This window comes from Balearica regulorum, chromosome 9, assembly GCF_011004875.1.
Source record: "Balearica regulorum gibbericeps isolate bBalReg1 chromosome 9, bBalReg1.pri, whole genome shotgun sequence".
Classification (NCBI taxonomy): domain Eukaryota; kingdom Metazoa; phylum Chordata; class Aves; order Gruiformes; family Gruidae; genus Balearica; species Balearica regulorum.
The window spans coordinates 12,850,159-12,864,822 of NC_046192.1; the positions used below are offsets into that span (position 1 = coordinate 12,850,159).

At 36.8% G+C, this 14,664-nt stretch overlaps 1 long non-coding RNA gene across 1 annotated transcript in view; it reads left to right on the forward strand.

The window, feature by feature from the left end:
* Positions 1-2,868: 2,868 nt before the first annotated feature.
* Positions 2,869-14,664, forward strand: part of LOC142602866 (uncharacterized) — a 338,791-nt gene continuing 326,995 nt past the window's right edge. The window contains exon 1 of the long non-coding RNA XR_012836683.1: positions 2,869-2,920. This is a non-coding gene — a long non-coding RNA (uncharacterized LOC142602866). The remainder of the gene's footprint in view (positions 2,921-14,664) is intronic.

Sequence of the window (14,664 nt, forward strand, 5' to 3'; positions counted from 1 at the left end):
AGAGAGGAGTGGAGATAGGATATATTGGCTCTTTTTAAGGGGATTTAATTTAGTAGCCTTTATGTATTTATTTAAAATTAATTTAATTAAATGTAATTTAAGGGGATAAGAGCAAGAGTGAACAGGAGAAACACTAAGGAGGAGAAAGTACTGTTTAAGTGAAAAGACAACACCTGAAACAGGCAAAACTCTGTATAAATTATTGATGAATAAATATATCACTCATACAGGAAATTATAGGAATTAATCAGTTGTGGACCAGTTCACTAACAGTAACAGTGTGGTTAAATCAACAAGTTTGATCTCAAGATAGACTATATAAATTGTGATTGCTCTAAATTAGGACCTTAGGACATTACTGCTTTCAGTATTAGGAAGGATTGGAGTTAAAGCTCTATTCAAATTCTGCATTCTTGTGCTTCCAAGTTTACTGATTAACTTGAAACATGAAGTCTGGATAGATCAGCCCCCAAAGCGGGGGGTTTGTGTTGGCCCTGCCCCCAAAAAATACCTTCGCTTCATTTACTATTTGTTCTTTCTTTTTCATCAGTAACTGTTTTATAGACCTTTCAGTGAACTACTGTGCAAAAGATTACAGAATATTATTGCGACTATTGCTTTGTTTGAGGCTTTTCAAGCTGAAAGTTTTACTTTATCATTGTTGTATAGGCAGAGCTGGAAAAATATTTGTATTCTTGGTTGTTGCGTTGTTTGGGGCTGAGGTTCTTCTGCAGGATCAGTCTCATGACTATGAAGCTGGTGAAGGGTCTAGAGCACAAGTCACATGAGGAGCAGCTGAGGGAACTGGGGTTGTTTAACCTGGAGAAAAGGAGGCTGAGGGGAGACCTTAGTGCTCTCTACAACTACCTGAAAGGAGGTTGTAGCAAGGAGAGCTTTAGATTGGATATTAGGAAAAACTTCTTCACCAAAGGGTTGCCAAGCTTTGGAACAGGCTGCCCAGGGAAGTGGCTGAGTCGCATCCCTGGAGGTATTTAAAAGCTGTGTGGATGTGGTGCTTAGGGACACGGTTTAATGGTGGACTTGGCAGTGTTAGGTTAATGGTTGGACTTGGTGATCTTAAACACCTTTTCCAACCTAGATGATTCTGTGATTCTATGCTGGAGGGGGACAGAGTCTGCTTCAGTGTCTTTCTGACATCCCAGAAAATATTGTTCTATGCATGCAGATTCATGTGATTCATGAAAGTACCATTGAGGATTAATTTTGTATTATTTTGAAGATATTTTTCATTGCTGGCATAGAGGCGAACATTTATATGTATGTAAAATAGAAACCCAATGTGCCTTTTGAAAACTAATAATGAAAAATGTCAGAGGAAATTTTTAAAACTACAGTTTATTTTTTGCAATCAGGTAAAATAGCATATCTTTGGATCTGCATATTATTCTCTGTGGAGGATGGAAACAATAATTTTTTTCTTTCTAGATCTACATTTTCATTATGTGACTGTACAGGCTGTAATATAAAGGACATGAATTGGTAATTCCTCATTGTTTGATACTAGAATTAATATAAATCAAATGATTAAATAATGTATGAATACTCAGCAAAACCAAAAATCCTTTGAATAATATTTCTTGAAGGAGAAATATTTTAGCTTTCTTCATGAATCTGGGCACGTGCTATTGATTTATAACTTCTGCAGGAAAAACAATCAGCTTGACCAATATTGCACCATTGGCAAGCTATTTAATGGAACTTTCTTCCCAGCCCACATTATGACAGGTCTCATACTCCTAAGCAAAACCCTGTTATTGTCAATTCATTATTAGTTTTCATTGAAGGCCTGGGTCAGGTCACAAACCTTTTTTCAAAGACCCTGTGACTATTGCTTTCTCTTCCAGAGATAAATAAGGAAATGATGGATGAAACTTACCACCGTTAAATTATCAGTAGAAAATTCATCAGCTAGTCCAGCAGGATAAAGAAGTTTCATAAATTCAATAAACCACCAGCAGTATAATGTGTATATATACATGTGAGATGCAATAAAAACAGAGATCAACCAAGCTGATTAGAAAGACAGAAAACACATTAAAATGTATGGCTGGTAAACTCTGAAGGAGGCTGTTTGATGTGGATAAGCTTCACACCGTGCATCTAGGCTGGCAGCAAAAATAGCTGGAAATTTTATAAGGACAACCCTGTAGATTGTACAGGTGACTGATATGGAAGTCAGAAGAGAGAAGCCAAATACTTTTCAGATTATTTCTCCCAGGCCTTAGTGAATTTCTTCTCCGCTAGTAATAACGATGAGCAAGGACTTTTCCAAACTACAGCAAAGACTTTGTGAAAGAAATACCTTTATTTAACATGGAATGTTCCTCAGCCAATTTCTGATCCTTCTGAGTGTGATCCACAAGAAATTCCTTACTTGCCTACCAGTTCCATTGATTTTTACTTGGATTATTTGCAGATGCTTCAGTACAGCAAATATTTAAGACTATGTTTGAAGTTAAACAGCTGCGGAATGCTTTGCTGCATCTAGTCCAGAATGAGGTATTAGTCTGTTTAATGACTGACCCTCAGCGTCATTTTGCTATGGTAGCAACAACTTTAGCCTGTGACAAGCAAAAGAAATCTTACCTGTTATGCCAAGTGCAAAACTTGAGAAAGATTTCATCTTTCTTAGGATTAGTAAGTTACTTCTGAGTATTACTTCAGTAGGTTTTGTCTGCTTCATTACTGAATATTAGCCTGATAATCTCCTGTACATTCACAGTAACTTGCAACCATTTTTTTAGGTACTAAATGCTTGTTGTGTATGTAGAGCCTTTTTTTCCCCCTCACAGTCAACTAATGTGTTTTTACCTTCTGTCTCAATTCACTATTTTAGGAACACTGAAGGAGGGAAGATGTCCATGATAGAAACAAAGAACATTTTATAAAGAGAGGAAAGGTGAGGGGTCTTGTGACATTTTTGTCTCGAACATTTGTCATGTTGTATTTGTCTGCTGCACTGATAATTGGTATCCTGTTTCTGTTCTGCAATACTGCTGAATCAGTACTGCTTGTACACGACTTTTTAGTCTTTCTGTGGATTTAATATAATAATATATTACTCCTGAAAGCTGTTGTCATTGATGTTACCAAAGCAATGCATCTAGATCCCACCACAAACTGAGAGCCTATTCTGCAAACACTGCTATATTTGTTCAAACACGCAGTGCTGATACATACTATAAGACCTATCTGTAAAGCATCGCTGTTGCACAGTGAACTAAGTAATATTGTACGTAACAAAAACCAGCACTACTCCCACTTGGTAGTTGGAGTAAGCAAATTGAACTCTTCTTTTTCCCCTTTGCTATGAATTTATATGCAGTTTTCCATTTTATCATGTTCATTTTATCATGTGCCATCATTACCTGAAGGTACCTAATATTTTAAAGAAGATTGAACACGGCTGGTTTTCACAGTCTCATTTAGGATCAAGCCCTTGACACACTGACTCTGGGCCTGGCACAGGGGAAAGGGACCCAAGAGCTCCGACACAGGAGAGACCCAAGTCAGCTCCAACCTGTACTGCTAACAGATGGTTGCTTCCCTGCTGTGCTCTGTTTTCTATTGGGACGACAAGTTAGAGGCTGAATGACAAGATCTAATAACAAACATGTAACATGGCTGTAAGGACATGTACTTATTATGTTCAACAGCTAGTTAACATTAAATGGATTGGTTTGGCTGGGGCCAAGGGAGACCAATTTTTGCCTTGGAGCAACACTGAACTGTCCCTTGGGAAGCCAGATTCTCTATAAGTCCAAAAGTATTCATTAAAAATGAATGGGAAGATTCCTTCTTTTCCTTAGTTCACCTTGTAAAGTAGCATATTTTATGATTAAAATAATTTCTTTTAAAAATAACTAGTCAGAAATTATGGTATAAAATAGTTAAAATCATTGAGCTAGATAAAAATGAGAAAATATTTGGGTGCAAACTAAGAGAAGCCTTACCACAGGACAATCGCTTGCTTGCAGTTCTGTTTTGCCACCTGTGGAGGCTTGGAAGGGAGCCCAGCATTTTTACAGTACAACTCATCTGGTACTTGAAGCACAAAATACTGTTTGTTTTGTGGCTTTCTGGACACGTGATTTTGGCTTGAATCCAAAGAGGCATCTTGGGATTTGTGTCTGATGATCAGTAGATAAGGTGTCGTTCGTTGGCTGTATCATATTTTCTGTGCTTTAAAATGACACTTCTCCAGAGTAATACAACAAACATTTGTATTTGTTTTTATCTCCCCCCCCCCAAAACACATACATATTTTACTATGGAAATTTAGATTTATGTTGTGAAACACTGAAAATTATTACCAAACCCACGCTTGTTAATGAGATCCTTCCAAGGACCTTTCAAATCAAAAGTGCATTTTACTAAGTATAAAAGAACAGAAAAAAATTTAAAGAAAATAAGTAGAAAGTTTGGAAGAGGATTGGAAGGTGAGGAAAAAGAAATGCAAAACCAAACTCATCTTTGTTCCAGTGCTGCTAGCAATCTATCTTTTCAGCATTCTGTACAGAGTATTTTTACAGTTTTTACTATCAAACTTTTGCATGAAAAACTAGAGGACAATGAAATCCCACGCAGTGCTCGACAGCAAAGAACATGACATAGCTCTTTTGTGGACTTCAAACAATTGATGCTGTTGTAGCACACAGTTCAGAGAGCTCCTTTACTGCTTGATTGACGCAAGCTCTGTCAGTCTGTACAAATATGGGAAGAATTTTGTGTGTATAGAGTTTCAGTCATGAAAGCTGCTGATGAAATGTTAGCAATCAGTCTGAGGCCTCTTTGAAAATGTGATCCTGAGGAATTTTACACATGAAAAAATATGAAGATCTGATTATCATCCTGGCAATCAAAATGTCAGAAAGTGGGTAGGGATGTCATGGGGCGAGGGTGAGTGTAGCGAATAGACCCTGTTAATAGGAATTGCATGCTGGGGCTGTGGGCAGTTAGGCTGAGGGCAGAGCAATGGGATGCCAACATCCATGAGTACCCCCGTGGCTTCCTGGCCTTAGAGTTTAGAGGATCATAAAGTCCTTATGTAGTATCACGGCTGTTCCTCTCAGATCTGCATCTAAGTGCATGTAGAAGGGTTAAAAGAAAGGCACTTTATTTCCTTTCTGTTCCAATTGGCACCTGTGATGTTCTTACTCTCATTCTTTTTTTAAATTCGTTTAACTGAAAACAAATAATATGAATGAATTATTGTACATTAGAACACATGAGAACTCTAATCCTGTCCAATTAATACGAGAGAAAGCAGACTGGTAACAATACCTATTTTCTTGTTAGTGGTAACTATCCAGAAGAGATGCCACTGAGAACCTTTGTTACTCCTGTCATTCTCAAACACGCAAGAAAATATACATTTACTGCTCTTTGCGTGAAATACCATTCACAAAAAGTCAACAGCTAAGCTTCCATTTATTTAAAGAGATTAAGATTTTATTTATTGAGTCATCTTTTGCATGTCAGCAATGACAGTATTTTTAAGTTCTCCTCTTTAAGTAGTTTTGTTTTATTATTGTTATAGCAGTAAGATTGGTTCTGTTCACAAATTTTTTTAAAAAATAATTGTCAGTAACATGCAGCATTTCATTTCTGTTACCTTGCTTGTTCTGTTCTTGTAAACCATACTGCCAGAGAAAACATGGAATTGCTACAGGGAAATTGCATAACAAAGTCTGGCAGAAGGCTAATGCCAAAGGAAGATTTTCTTTTTTTATTATTTTTTTTTTCAAGAAAGATGAAATGCTAACTTTTCAGTAAAGCTGCATGTCATAAAATGAGGATAGAAGGTGACCATAGCAATGTAATTTTGCCTAAGAGTTCCAACTTAATAAATGTCCTTCTGTTGCTTTTAAGTTTTTTGAGTTGTAAAATTTCAGATTGAAATTGTTTGAGCTTATTCCCATTGACAGCATTGTTTTGACTGGTCCAAAGTAGTGCTAAGTTTCATCAAATGATTCCACATTTTTTTTGGATCTGTTAAGGGAGAAAATGGCTGTTTGACAGTTGTCCTAGGTTATTAATTTTTTCAGGAATATCATTTACTGTCAAGAGTTTGTGGCAGAAATTTGAGATTTGACAGAGGAAATAATGTTGTGCACCAAACCCAACATTTTCATGAAAATCTTTCAGGCCTGCTATTATCAATATGAACAACTTTCCATTAATGCCTGTGCAGTAAAAATCATCAGCTGATTGCTGCTAACATTTTCAAACACTTCATCTGCAGGGAGCATGATCCATAATTGTAGTATAGACATAGCTCCTGTGGACAAGACACAAAATAATGAATGCTACTGCCTGTCTTGTCCTTCCTCCCTTGTTCCTGTGAGGTTAAGTTACATGAAGTAATCTTTAGACTAGTAGATTAAGAGCACAGAGTGTGATCTTGATGGTAGACTCAGTCAGTGGTCGTTTTGGGTTTTTTCCCTGCATGCCTCATAGCTTAGGTTTGCATTTGTAGTCACTTTGGCCCTTCTGCTTTTTGTAATTATTGTAGAAACACTGTCCTTTTATTAGAGGCAGTTTATGGAGATCTTTTCTGCCACAGAGTTTAGGTATGAAGACTAGGAATGGAACAATTTTTTTTTTATTTTGGTATGTTGAAATTTGGAAACTTTATTAGTTTTCTCTTCAGAATATAATATGGGCTTACTGATGGCAGGCCTGTTTGTTCATCCCCAGTTTTGCAAAATATGTCAGGGCTCTCTTTTAGCTGTGGGGTTTGCTGTCCTTACTTTGAAGTATCTGCTATTGAGGATTTTGCATTTGAAAAGTAGCCACTGCTATGAGTATGCCTGAGTTACTCTTAATAGTGTTTTCACTGTGTCATAGGTAAATTGAACCGATTCCATGAAGTCCCTATCCCCAGAGATATGATTTCAGCGGGAGCATCTCTTGGTGTCACTTCCATTCAGATCAAAATTACTTAGAAGAGAAAAAATAGTAGCTGTGCCATTAGAGTCACATTGCATCTGCAGGGCTTCGGGGAGGGGGAGCGCAATGTCACTGCAGAGCATCACAGATATTTATTCTTTCTTTAAAATTGTAAATACCAAGGATTTTGCTTTTGAAAAGAAACTGCTTTTATGAATACATTTGAGTGACTTTTAATAGTGTTTTCATTGTGTCAAAGGTGTATTGAATTTGTTCCATTAAAGCTCTATCTCCTGAGACACAGTTTCAGTGGGAGCATCTCTTACTGTCACTTCCATTGAGATCACGATTGCTTGGAAAGCAAAAAATAGTAACTGTGTCATTAAAGTCATACCATATCTGTAGGACTTGGGAAGACTACAATGTCAATGGAAAATGTCACGTGCACTTTTACTTTCTTTAACTTAGAGGGTTTAAAATGGAAAAAAAAAATAAAATATGTATATAAAGGGTGAACGTAATATTTTGCATCCATTTTAGTCCCTTCAGTTCTGCTCTCATGACCAGTGTCTAAGCCAATAGGAACTGTTCAGCAGCATTCGAACACTGAGACCTATGTACACATTTGAAAGCAAACATGCAAATTAAAAGAACAAAGTCTGCAAGTGTCTTGTTTCGGTCACTGACAAAGGTGAACCTGGTACAAGTGATCAGATGCAACTGTGAATCTTGAAAGTGAAGCCATGAAACAGCTGAGCCCACAAGAGATGGTAAAAGTCGTTTCCTTGACTTCACTGGATTTTGTACTAGGCCCAGAACCGGAATTCAGAAGCGGTAGCATAGGGGTATGCATGGTATTTGTGGCATGCAGAGCTCTTCCAGTGATGCATGCTTCTGTCAATGGTGGTAACAACTGTTTCTACCACTGCCCAGAAGATGAAAAAGGATATATATGCCTCCAAGACCTATCTGAAGAAAAAAAAAAAAAAAAAAAGATGTCTTGTTACCCCGTGGCTTGGCTAATGGTGTCAAAATGTGTGCCTCTTTGTGTTGAGCTAATGATTGCTCAGCCAAGGTCCCAAGTCTATAAATTCATTGAGAAGTGATCATAGTACTGAGACACAAATATGCAATTATTTTTTTTAATGTCTAATTTCTGTTGTTGAAGATAGTACTTAGTCAACACAAATTTCTTGCTCTTTTTGATAGGTAGTTTTGGACTTTATGGTGAACGCTATTTATTATGTGAAGTGGGCTAAGAAGAACTGTAATTTGACTTATATGGATCTACGTGTTATTTTATTCTCAAGAACAGGTGAAATAGCACTACCAGCAGAGAATCTGACAATAACTTCAGCTGTATGCCCCTTCTCCCTTCTGCTCACATCTCATTAGTGATATTGTTCTAATAGAATAAAAATAATTAACTTGTACATCTTCACAGATGAGCCAAACAGCCCCAAGTGAAAACAAATTTCAATAATTTACACTTTCACACTTTCTGTGATTTAAATTAGGAGCATGGTGTTCTCTGGCCAAGAAAATCTTAGATCTAGACAAGTAAAATAAGTTACTTGAGTGGTTGGAATTAGCAAGTCCCACATACTGTTGTCTTTTTTAATTTTCCACCTCATTAACATCTGCAAATGAGTATGCAAGGCTGAGCCTACAGAAGTCATACTCTTTTGTCATTAAACATGTTTGCTGCTAGCAATAACTGGCTCTCCTAATGCTGTTTTGCAGATATATGTGTATTTACCCCCAAAATACAACCATGTTGATAACTTGAAGAGTTGTGTAATCAGTACACGTGTCCTGAATTTGTTGGACAGTTACAGTCGTTCCAACTCAGTGGCATCTGTCCTAACAGCTTCAAGTTTTAAGCAGTTTCTAATAAGTAAAATTTAATTAAAAAAATCAGTCAACCACTAAAAGACAGAAATTTCTTACTCCAAACCAAACCTCAAGAGAAGATTCTTTTTGGGCTAAGCGCCTCTGCTAAGCTTTATGTCAGATATCACACAGGTAGACAGTTTTTCAACAATGTTCTCCCAAATGATCTAGTTTGAAAATAAATGTAAAATACTTTTCCTTTGCAGTTTCTGCCTGTAAAGGGCTCAGTGAGTTTTGTTCACACAGAAATAACGGTGGGGTGTGATCCTTTAATAAGTTAAAGTACCATAAAGAACCAACTATGTATAGTCTGTATAATATTATCCTACCATGTATGGACTATAACCCTGTTATAATCATTGAATGGATCACACACAGTCATTGTTATGGGACAGTAATTTAAATCTTGGATTCCAAACCACCATTAGCTATCATTTGAATTAATGCAAAGTTGTGTTCCTGTGGGAGTGTAAAAAGGCCGTTTCTCAAAGCAGAGCAAATTTATAGACACTTTGTTTAAATTGAATCCAGCCATTTTGTTAATGTGCCTAACTGGTTCCTATTGCCATACTCATTCTTCCTAAACATATGCTATTAATGTATGATGAGAAAAGTAGCGTTATATAAATCCTTAATAGTTTTCATAACATGACTTTCTTTGTTGTCCTATGATCAATACATTTTGTTTTCTCCAAAAATTTTTCAATGTCAGAAGTGGTTTTCAGTTCTCTTAAAACTGCTGTCATCCACATCTCTCCCAACATCCAAGTCCATTGGAAGAAGATTAAACAGCTTGACAAACCAGAAGGCACAACTTGACCTTTATGGTTTTGACTGTTCTTTCTTAATGCCATCACAAAGAAAAATAAACAATATCTGATGATGCTCACATATCAGGAAAGACTGGAAAATGACATTGCTCAGACTTGACATTTTGAGTGGCAGATGGGATAACAAATAATTTTTCCCCATCTTTTCTTGTCAATAACTAATTTAAAGCACTGAAGCTGATAAATATAGTGCATTTTAGTTCCACAAAATATGAATATCAATATGCTTCTCTGGCCTAATTGCTAATATGTTGACAAGAACTGAATCATAATTTGACATGAAAACAGACTTTTTTTCCCTGTTTTGATACAGTGAGCATAGCATATTATAGTGCTGATAAAAGTCAGTATCTTCTTGTCAAATATTCTCCGTGATGTTTTCAAAACATCCACCTTTCAGTATTTTGAGGTATCTGTCACTGAAGAGTTGAGCACCCTGCAAACCAATGGCACCAAATATTTAATGTTTCTAGGTTAATTGTTCTGACTTATGAACCTCAAATGTTTTAAATTTTAATTCAAACATTAATGAAGTCAACACCAAGTCTGTACAGTATGTATATGACCTATGTAAATATAAAACAGTTAACTGTGCATATATTGTTCTAATTCTAGTACCTGCACAGCCCTATGTCATCACTTATTCCTGCTAATTAGGCTTGCTCTTTCTATCAGTCTCACCTATTCCTGCTAATTAGGCTTGCTCTTTCTATCAGTCTGTGGATTTTCTACAGGGCCTATCACTATACAACTAAACTCTTCCCCTGTCATCTCCCAAGTGTCTTCCAGCAGGTTTTGGAAATGTTTTACCCTGTGTTCTGGATGTAAAGCCTTACTGAATACACTTTGCTATTAGTTAAGCACCATCTCCGAAGGGCTAAAGCCAAACACGAGAAAAAGTATATGGATTTGGCTTGAACTGAAGATCAGCTGAAGCCAGGGCCATATGCAATTCTTAAAAGTATTGAAGCACCTAAAAATGAAAGGAAGCATTTAGTAGATTTGAAAAACTCCCCCTAGGAGTATTTAAGCACAGCTAAAAATCCCACAACTTCTATGTCCTATCTTTCACCTGGTGGCACCCTGGAGTGCCTGTACAACTTGGAAAATTGCATCAATTTATTTAGACACATGAACATCTTGGATCAGTAATAGCTACAATAATAGAATTGTAATTGATGTATAATTGATCTAAAGCTTGCCTTCAGTTATGGTTTGCTAGGAACTTTTTACTTCTGACTTCTTTTCTACCAGTAATTTCAGAGTATAAATATGTGAAATAACTTGTATATACGGACCATTAGAGTGTTAAGTTTGACACAACTAGAATTGAAACTGCATGGAAGCCTTCAGGGAAAGCTGAATTAAATCTTTGCAATGTTTCCACTTTTTTTTTTTTCTTTTTCTTTTATCTCTACAGATACAGACCGATTCAGGTTAAAGTGATTATAGATGTTATAACAAGTTACTTAGAAAAAAAACATGTGAAATAAATTTGCCATTGCTGTTCCTGATAGACTGCAAAAAATATGTTATTTTTTAATTGTCAAGACATTTCTTCTAAGTTAAATTACCACATTTGTCTCACAGTATTTGTGTCATGTAAGATCATAAATATGTGACTCAGGATAACTATCATATGACATGCTGGTTTTTTTTTACTCTATAAAGTGTTGCTTCTACAATGCATTTCCTTTGTTAAAACTATGAAAGCTATTTGTTGCTTTGAAAAAATAATTTTAAAAAGCATATTTATTTTACAGTCCATTTTCTCTTTTAGTAGTCTAGTCTCTTCTACCCTAATGGATCAATAAAATACTTTTAGGAATTTTTCATGACATCTTCTTAAAGGTTAGAAGTTTTAGAAGATAAAATCATGTGTGTATCACCGGGAGTCTACATTACAGCACTGAGTATAGTGTTTGGTAGTCCCTTTCTTTACAAGCATTCCCACTGAATTCAGGCCTGCCACTGGTGGGGGATAGTTCTTCTGAGTCAGAACCTTATGTTGACTGTCATTTTTATTAGTCAGCTCTAAAAACCAGATGTAAAGGAATGACCCAGCACCTGTGTTTTGTGGGGTACGTAACTGAGAGCTTTGCAAAGAGGTAAGATACCAGTGGATTGTTTTCCACAGGCAGATTTTTTGTTGGATTTCCCTGGTGGAGCACTCTCTGGCTGATGGAAGTGTGAACTTACATTTTTAAGGATTGATGGGACATCATGGTACCCAAGCTTCCCAAATAATTTTAAAAGATTCACTAGAATCAGGGAGGTGATAATGGACATGGAGTTATATGTTAGTATATGTTATATGTTAGTATTCAACCAGTTTCTACTTGCTGGCTCTTTTATGCATATTTCTCAAAACTCTCAAATTCAAAACTGGTTTTTTCCTTCATGTAACACTGCAGTTACTGAGAAAAGTGAATAATTTCTGGCAGGAGTGCTACAGCAGGACTAAGTTTCCAAGGGCAAATAAATTTTTTAGAACTTAAAAGGAATTCAGTCCTTTTTTCAGCAGAAATTTGAATGTCTGTATTTTCTTCTTAGATGGGGCTTTCCCTCCTTGTGTCTGAGAGCCTATAAGTTAGTGGTCATGTCTGCATGGATATGACTTCAAGATATAAGATAAGGCACAACAAGTATGAGCACAAACCTTCTCATAGGTTAAGACCAGGAAATAGCAGTTACCATTCAACTTTAACATCCTCTGTCTCCACAGCAGCTTGCTGAGGAGTCTTTCTGATTATATTTTTAATGCAAAATTAGTCTGTAAGATTTCTGAAGATAGATTCTTCTGGTGTGAAATTGTACTCTGAGTGCACCTCCCTTCACTGCCTCCACCAGCCTTGGGCTGGAGGAGAGGTAGTGCCATCTGTGAGTATTTTAGCTGACTATTACCGGGGTGGGGAAGAGTTAACCGTTAATTTCTGGCTGACTTTCACATGAACAAAACAAACTCTGGAGAGGTTTCTGCTCAGGCCTGGAGTCCTGGGTACTCTTTAGGATGCCATTAGACATCACAGCTCGAGCAAAGTTTTGAGATTTCTGTGTGTGAGTACAAGATAGATGAAGCTGAACTTTCTGAAGTTGAGGAACTACTAAATAGACAAAACTATACCATCCTTCTCATTTTAGTTTTGGGCAAGAAGTTTACAGAAAGACACGAAGGCTGATAAAGGAACTCATAAACTGAAGGAGGGTCAGGAATAAACACACTCTCCCAAGTAAAGGTCCAGTACTCAAACTGCCAAACAACACTTCTGTGTCTCTTAAAAATCTTAACATATATACAGGTATCTTAAAAACATATATAGATATTGTTACTTCAAACACCGACATAATGAAATGCATTTTCCTCACATTAAGGAAACAAGAAATAAGAGCTTCTTCACTCTCTGAGCCAGACATGCTGTCTGTACCTGGAGCAACTTTTCTCCTCTGTATGCTCTCAGTAGACAAACATATCAAAATTATAAATGTCAAACTTGATGTGAGGTTTGGATGGGGACCTGTCTGCAAATTCCATTTTCAGTTTGCCAGTAAGCACTTTACCCTGCTCAGTAGCTTGCACCTTTTCAAGGAGCAGAATAACTTAAGGCACTTCTCATACAGTCATTAATTGGTTGTTTCTAGTGGGATCTCTTTACTGAGTACATGTTAATGTTCGTGATGTGGGTCACAACTCTGCATTGCTATTTTCTCTAATTACCATCCTTCAGTGTTTTTTCCCTCAGCTGGAACATTGTGTTCTCCCAGGCACAGTGTATGCAGAAGTGGAGATACCACAAAATGAGAGGAAAAAATAACCTAATTATCTTCATGGTCCAGGAAGGTCCAATTAGCAATTAGAGAAATGTGTTGAAATAAAAATTGTACATTGCTTCTTTTGACTCTGTTTCTAAACTATTAAGTTCACTGCTCAGATTTATCATGGGATTAACTAGCTGCTGCTAAGAACACTTTTAACACCAGAGCTTTAACATTTCTGAACACAGATGGTTTGAGGTGTTTGAAACTGCATGAATTGCTGAACTATAGTATCATTGCAAGGTTGTTAATTGTTCACTGAGCCTTGACTGGAAATATACTTTAATACATGCTGCACCATCACTGGGTGTCCAATCATCATAAATGAACACACAGTGAATTCATGCATTGATTGGCCTGTCAAAGGGCAGGCTCGGCTTGGTCCTGCTCCTTGCCTAGGTGCACAAAACTGGTCACGTATTACAGAATCTACAGAAAGAATAAGAAAATTACTTTGCTTTGTTCTGAGGTTTCATAGTTTATACTGAATTAGAGAGAGTGGGAATGACTGGTGTGGAAGAGGAATGCTTTATTGCAGGATGGCTGACTGCAATGATGACACATTTTCCCCGTGAACCTGGCTTCCCCCTCCTTCAGTGTGGATGACACCTGAATTACAAGGTACAGTCTGCAAAAAAATGATTACAAACTAGGATTGCATTTGAGAAGAAAGTGAAAAAAGGTGATGCTGTGTCTGATCCATAGTCAAATCCACAATTTATATTCCAATGGTTGATGTGGTTATATAATAGTCTTCATTTATCATTTATACTATTATGTATCTACTTTGGAAGGTGTCTACATCAATCTTAGCAATCTCTTGGAAGTCCTAAGGGTAGGCATAGATTCCTACTAGCATGCAGCCTGGGCTTAGAAGTCTACTTGGTGAAATACTATTTATTATAACCTCTGAAGGGAAACTAGAAGAGATCAATGTAAGCACACAGGTGACAAAGAATTTTAACACTTCTTCCTCTGCAGGATCACATTTATTTTTTTCTTTTTGTCCAGATGGATTCACATTTCTGCAGTTGGAAGCTTTGAAGTTGGTACCTGGCAGCAATATATACATGTCTTTTTCAGAAAAGCAGTACGCTCTATTCAGTGGTGGTGGAGTAGGCCATAATGAAATAACATAACAAAACTTGTAGGCTGCATGATATGAAAGGCACAGAGGGTTATACCTGCATTTTCCTCCTTGTCCTGGACAGAAGAA